The 7790-nt window shown below is 43.3% G+C and overlaps 1 pseudogene across 1 annotated transcript; it reads left to right on the top strand.

The window, feature by feature from the left end:
* The first annotated feature begins 2726 nt into the window (after positions 1-2726).
* On the top strand, positions 2727-3525 carry LOC308243788 (ER lumen protein-retaining receptor 2-like; annotated as a pseudogene). The gene is made up of 2 exons: positions 2727-3067; positions 3320-3525. The product of its transcript is annotated as an ER lumen protein-retaining receptor 2-like (transcript).
* Positions 3526-7790: the final 4265 nt, after the last annotated feature.

Raw genomic sequence — 7790 nt, forward strand, 5'->3', positions numbered from 1 at the left:
ATCATTGGCAGAGGAAGGCAGCATTGGTCCCTTTGAGCTGTTTGGCACAGTCTACTTTTGCACAGTCTGCTGCCAACTCTGCCAGAGAGCGGAAAGAATGCGAGAGCCATCCGCCCCTCACCCATCCTGCTTAATTTCCCCCCAATGCAATCATTTTGCCTCCATGTCTATGGCTTCAGCCAGAGGGAATAAACATCTGCTTTGTTCTGCTTTTAGTTGCAGACAAATTAGATGGTTCTGATCCATGACTCATTTTGTTTTACTTGGTCCTCCTCCGAATCTCCAAGACCAAAAGCATCCAGATAACCAATTTGTCTGTTTAATTCAATCTATTTTGTTGGGGAGGGAATACTGAAGGCTTTTTTGTTTGTTTTAGTTTAGTTTTTGTTTGTTTTTTACTCTAAACAAACTAAGTTTGTTTGTGTGCATGTGCACACACGATTTTATGCTGAATTGGCATATATCCTATATATTCCACTTCCTTTATCTTTTTTGCTTCTTTTCCTCTTATCTGATTATGTTGCCTTCTGTTTACAGACTGACATAAATTTTTCTTTTGTTTCTCTCAATTACCATTGCCACCTACAATCATAGCTGTTTCCTAATCTTGTAAATTTTATAATTTATAAACCTACTGCCACCCTTCGAGGTTCTCAGTGCATTCCTGGCATTGATCTACAGACACCATTTGACCATATCTTGCCCCTGAAGCATATCATGCCCCTGGGGCCCTTCTCTCAGTTTTCCTTTTCTTTCCTTTTTATATTTTCTTTGTTTCTTTAGGGGCAGGACACTATAGGTCTGGGGTTTTCAACTCTTTCATTTCAAGCATCATGGACTTTAATTCTCCACCTAACTGATCTTAATTGTAGCCTCATTTTACTCCATTTATTCCGTCCAAGCCTGTTTTAGACATTATGCTATAAAAACACCCTAGGACAGGGGTGGGCAAACTTTTTGACTCGAGGGCCACAATGGGTTCTTAAACTGGACCGGAGGGCCGGAACAAAAGCATGGATGGAGTGTTTGTGTAACTAATATAAATTCAAAGTAAAGGAGCGGAGGGGAGAGCAAGAGAACCCTCTGCTCTTTCTGCTCCGCGGGCCGGATAGAACAGCCGAACGGGCCGGATCTGGCCCGCAGGCCGTAGTTTGCCCACGGCTGCCCTAGGAGGTAAATTAGTATTTGTTTCTTTTATTTTACAGATGGGGAGTCAGAAAGTGGAGAGGGATTGGGTACAGAGCACCAAACTAGAGGTAAGTAGTAATTCAAACTCCTAGTCCTTGTTTAGTTGCTTCCAGGGAGTCAGCTCCCTTCCTTCAATGTTCCAAGTTTTCCATGGAGCCCCAATGACTAACAATACAGCGAGTGGCTCACGATGTCTGGTTGTATTCTTGACGGGAACCTTCCCTTTGTAGACCAGGTTCTTCCACCTTTCTCCCCAGAAACTTCTGCATTCCAAAGCCCTGGGCAGCCTCTCCTTCAATGCACACTATTGTGCTTGAACCACATTTGGGCTCAGGTAAAATTTTAACTGGTCTTAGTGGTTACTGTTTCATGATCCCTGACCTCCTTCCTTCTATCCCAGATCCCCAAGAGCCAAGAAAGGATACGGTCACTTATGAATGCTATTTCTTTAACCTTCCTGCCAATTAAACACATAAAGTTCATTTCAGGTCATGACAGAAAATTTTAATTGCAGCGAATAGCCACAGCTCACGAACAGTTACAAGAACCTGCTAGACTAGAATTTTCCTCAGAAATTAATGCACTTAGCTGTGACATGTTGATTAAGATAATGAGCTGTGTGGAACCTAAGAAATAAAATACCTACTAAGAAGAGCTCCTGGTGGCTAACTGGGATCAATTAAAAAGGAAAATAGAGCATAGCAGTCATTTCTACACAGGGACCTTTCACATAAACTGCATTTCAGGGAGAAGTCTTCACTGAACTACCTGCCTTCTGCACTGAACTGTGTTCCTGCCCTCTGAGCCAGCCCTTATAAAGGGGTTCCTAGAATCCTATTTCAACCAATGGGACTGAGAGTTTCCCTTTCCAATTAGAGCTGTGCAGCTATATTTCTATGAGTTTCATTACTAATCAATCAAGGCAGTTCTACTGTGACCAATCAGGATAGTGCTTTTTGGACCAATCAAACTGTGAGGATTTGGGGATTTCATTTGTATGAAGATGGGCCAGTCAGACACCAGGGGCGGGGACTTCCGTCTGTCTCTGTCTAAAATGGCTTCCCTCTGGCTGGGACATTGCACTTTCTCTTCCACCAAAGACTAAAGACTGTGTTTCTCACTGCAACTAAATCCCCAAAGACATTTTCCTAGAGCCAACTGGCACAGGGCAGGAAGACCTGGAGCAGGTTGGGTAGAGCAGAGCAGAGCTGTCTGGCCTGAGAGGTACTTCACCCCAGGGCCTCCTCACAGCATGCAGTATCACAACTGAGCTGTTTGCACTGAATAAAATGTTCCCTTCTTTACTGCACCCCAAATTGGGGGTTCCTGTTGGCATAACATTGGTGCCAATGACAACCAGGTGACAGCTACAAGATGAAAATTAAGGTATAAAATAATGGATGCCTTTTCTTCCTCTCCAAATATGAGGCAAAATAAAAGCAAAATGAAAAAGAAAGGGGGAGTTTGGCCACGTCCCTGGCCACATCGCCCACTCTTGCCATCTTTGCAGCTTCCTCAAAGGGGCCCCTGGCTCTGCCATGAACATCTTCCTGCTGACCCGGACCTGTCCCACCTGGCCATCCTGCTGCTGAAGAGCTGGAAGACACGCTCCTGCAACTGTATTTCCGGGAAAAGCCAGCTTCTCTTTGCACTGGTCTTCACAACTCCATGCCTGGATCTTTTTACTTGATTTATTTCATTATATAAGACATCTAGGAAGCATATCTACATTGCCTGCCCCTGCGCAGCAGTGTACTTGATCTCCATGAAGTTTAAGGCAACTTATGATGGGAACCATGATACCTTCTGAGTGGAGTTTCTGGTGTTCCCTGTGGGAGGATGCTCATTTCTAGTCAATCATGATTTCTCTCCTCTTGAGATTCTGTGGATCTTCTCCATCTACCTGGAATCAGTGGCTATCCTTCTGCAGCTCTTCATGATCAGCAAGACCAGGAAGGTGAAGACCGTCACCACCCACTACCTTTTCTTCCTGGGCCTCTACCAGGGGCTCTACCTCGTCAACTGTGTCTGGCACTTCTACTTTGAGGGCTTCTTTGACCTCATCGCTGTGGTGGTAGCGTTGTCCATATCATCCTCTACTGCGACTTCTTCTACTTATACATCACACAAGTACTCAAGGAAAAGAAGCTCAGTCTGCCAGAGTAAGTGCCAAAGACCATCACCAGCATCTGTCCTTCAGGGTGCTCGGACAGAATTTTTACCACAGCAAAGGCACAAGATGCTCCACATGGAAAATCAGAAACTCACTCTTGTTGCAGATAGTCATCAGTGGCTCTGTAAGAACCAGAGGAAAAGAACCAGAAGGTTTCTGTTTAATGCATCTTGCCTTATCTTATTATTATGTACAAATATTTTTTACACAAAGAAACTTAATGTTGTATTAATAAATTATGTGTATAGCTTCTATTGAGGAAGTTCCAAAAGTGAAGATTTTGTGAGAAATAGTGCAAACTTCTTTTTTTTAAAAATTCTTTGAAACTTTTGGTTCTTTGTGTCTGCAATGAAATTATGCTCCTTCCATCTATCAAACTTGCATTCCACTATGTTTATTTTTTGCCAAAAGATGAGTTATGTTTGTTTGAAATCTGAGATACTATGTTCCATTTGGTGTGAAAATTTATTCCACCTGATATGAAAACCCTTCCTTGGACATTACAACACTACATTTAAGGCTGGTAAAGATCACATGGAAGTCTTATGGTTTTCATTACCAAAAATTTTAAGATTCTGAATGTGGATGGAGTCTCATTTGAGAGTCACCAAAGCTGCCTGCTCCCTTCCCCTGCTAAGAAGTGTCAGTTTGAGACTGTCCCAAGGGTGTCGAAGGACTCAGTGGGCAGGGGTTCTGGGCTGCCTTCTGAGTGCAGATGTGAGGAACATTGATGATTATTTTGGATCTATGACTTGACTCCTCTGAGGACTAGAACACAAGGAGTCAGCTATCACTTTAGTTTACAGTTCCGCAAGATTGCTATAATCATGTCCATGCTCAGACTCCAACACTTTTTCAAATCACTTTGGGTAGTAAAATTATTGACATTATTTTTTTAATTGACAGCACCAATTACCATTTCTTATATCCTTACTTTTTTGTTTTTACTGAGCTCTTGCATGATTTATCTTGTGTTACTACCTTAATAAACATTTTATTAAACATAAAAAAAAGAAAAAGAAAAGAGGGAGAAAGCTAAAAACTAAAATTTATTTTCTAACATATTCCTTGTTTATTTTTTTTCCTGCTTTAATCTAATTAAGTCCACTGCTGTCCAAGGCATTTTCGTATTTCTACCAATTGTGGCTTTCAGGCTGGGGAAGAATGCCTTTGGAAGATTGTAACTTGAATTTGTCTTTGACTGTGTGACTCTTAAAGCCACAGTGCCAACAGCTTTCCTCCAAATCCATTTCTTTTTACCTCTTCTCTTCCAAAGGGTTGACTTTAATATTAGCTTTTGTTTGGCACTACTACCTTATACAGGATATCTGAGCTGTAGTTGTTGGCCTGCAGATACAGCCTACCGTGCCCTTTTGCCTTCATACCCCTGGAATTCTAGAGGCATCTGGATCACCTGGTCAAGCTGCCCTCCTCAAAGGCAGCTTCTTCACCCAGGGAACCCAGTGTATGAAAACAAATTCCCATGGCTCCACATTTCTGACCAGTGCTGACCCTCCTTCTCCCAGAGTAGGATGGAGTCGTGATGAGAGACAAAGACCATCTTAGAGATTTTGTTCTCTGAAGTAACAGCCATCTCTTAGGGAGAACAACATAAATGGAAATCTTAATATATTTTGTCTTTTAAGTTACACAATGAACTTTATGATATTATAAGATTGAAATAAAGGCTTAAGAAGATGGTGTGTAGGGAGAAGATGATGTGTGAGTGTGTGTGTATGTGTGTTGGTAGGGTGGATGCTAATGAGGAAGAAATGTTTCTGATAAATATCTCTGTTGGGGGAAAGCCCCAAAAGTCAATTCAGGATCAATTCTGAAGAACTGACACGTAGCCTTATTCAAATTCATAAGAGCTTTAATAGGAGAAAACTTACATACATGGGCAAAGCAGCTGCTTCCAGTGGTGGCCAGCAAGGAAGAATCCAAACCCTCTCAGGACAGGGCCTGTTTTTATAGCGGGTAATAGTCACATAGACCACCAGAAAGAACAATGCATTTATAAGTTAACAGAATCAGGCAGTTATCACACCCTATACATTCATTAACCTCCTTCCTGGGGGCATAATGTTTATCTTTGGGTGGCATTCCTGCTTTCTGGGTAGTCAGCCAAGCCTGAGGCTATAGGCAGTTAAACAGTCGCAGAGAATTAAACAGAGAGCCCAACATTTCCAAGACCCTTTACTGCTGGAGCCATATTGCAACTCTGAGTTCCCCTACAATTTCATAGAAGTTATTTTTCAATCCCAGATTGCTTACATTCAAGACACTTTAAACACAAAGGTGACAATGCATACCTAATCTAAATGACCCTGTAGCTTACATTAAACATTGGTGATGTTGATTGGTGGCTTACATTAAACTTTTATGATGTTTATAGACCATACTACTAATCCAAAAAAGATATATTGCATGTGTATATGCATATATAAATCATCAGCCTGAAGAAAATATATATGTAATCAACAGGTCAAAATTAATTAAAATGAGGCATAAATTGATTAAACTTCACACAAAAATATTGTTTCCCAAATATCACTTAAAATACATGTATATATATTAAAATATATACATATGTGTATATATATATATACCATATATACCACATATGCACACATATACTAGTATATTTACTATATATAATATGCATATACTATATATAGTAAAAATACATTAATGTTCATGTGCATGTTTATCCTTTTCTCATCTAGTTTTTGTCAGTTTCTTCTTTCTTTACAACTGACTTCTCTTACCCAGTAAAGATCCTGTTGAAGAGACAGCAGCTGAGCTGTAGGGGAAAACATTCAGTTCAGCACCAGTGGTCTACCCTATTATTCTATGATAATGAGACATGTGACCTTAGTACATCTCCTTATCCCTCCATGCCTTATTTCTATGAACAAAAGAGCTTCTCAACATCTTGTGGTAGGGTCTAATGGTAGGTAGCTCGGTGTTGCAAGAGCTCTCTATTGAGATCCACACTTACATCAATTCTAAAATCTTTAATGGTTTACTGTCTCTGAATTTACAGTTCATTTTCAATGGATGATGTTTCATATTTACTAACATTTTTTCTTTCTTAATCCTATATAATAAAAGAGTAATATGCAAATTAACCATCACTCCGCTACACCCACAAGCCACGCCCCAAAGCCACGCCCACCAGCCAATCAGGAGCGAATATGCAAATAAACCCAACCAAGATGGCTACGGCCACAGAGAGCAGGAGGGAGGCTTGGGTTTCCCCAGCAATGGAGGAAGCCAAGCTTTCCGCCTGCCCTTGCCGGCCTAGGCCTCCACTCAAGGCTACAAAGTTTCAATGATAGAAGATACATAAATCCAATCAGAAATGGCGGCAGCCACGGAGCTGGAAAGAGCAGGAGGCTGGGGTTGCCCCCGGCAATGGAGGAAGCCAAGCTTTCCACACACCCTGGCCGGCCCAGGCCTCCGCTTAAGGCTACAAAGTTTCAATTATAGAAGATACATAAATCCCCCAAAAATGGCTGCCGCCATGGAGCAAGCAGAAGGCTTGGCTCCGCTCCAGGCTACAAAGTTTCAATTGTAGAAGATAAATAAACCCCAGATACCTGGGCCTCCGCTTGGGTCACCAGGGGGCATGGCCGGCCTGCAAACCACCACAGGCCCCTCTCCCAGGCCGCCCCACGCCCCAAGGGAACCCCCACCCTGATCTGGGACACCCTTCAGGGCAAACCAGACGGCCCCCACCAGTGCACCAGGCCTCTATCCTATCTAATAAAAGAGTAATATGCAGATAGACCATCACTCCAACACACAAGATGGCTGCCCCCATGTGGTCAAAGATCCTGCCCCCGTGTGGACACAAGATGGTCACCACAAGATGACCAGCAAGGGACGGCAGTTGGGAGGGAGCAGGCCTGCAGGGGAGGCCAGTTAGGGGTGACCAAGCCAGCAAGGGAGGGCAGTTGGGGGGGGACCCAGGCCTGCAGGGGAGAGCAGTTGAGGGGGGGGCAGGCCTGCAGGAGATGGCAGTTAGGGGCAAACAGGCTGGCAGGGGAGCAGTTAGGGGCAAACAGGCTGGCAGGGGAGCAGTTAGTGGGTGATCAGGCTGGCAGGCAGAAGCGGTTAGGGGCAATCAGGAAGGCTGGCAGGCGAGCAGTTGGGAGCCAGCAGTCCTGGATTATGAGAGGGATGTCCGACTGCCCGCTTAGGCCCGATCCCACCGGGAAGTCAGACATCCCTTGAGGGGTCCCAGATTGCAGAGGGTGCAGGCTGGGCTGAGGGACACCCCTCTCCCCTGTGCACGAATTTCGTGCACTGGGCCTCTAGTACTACATAAAACAGTGGTGTTTCGTATAACTGATGCTGTCTAAATTTAATAAAATGCAGTCTGGATCAACAGTGTTTTGCAGGTTAATGTTATTATATTCAGAAG

Source organism: Plecotus auritus, assembly GCF_963455305.1.
Source record: "Plecotus auritus genome assembly, chromosome: 3".
NCBI classification, from domain to species: Eukaryota; Metazoa; Chordata; class Mammalia; order Chiroptera; family Vespertilionidae; genus Plecotus; species Plecotus auritus.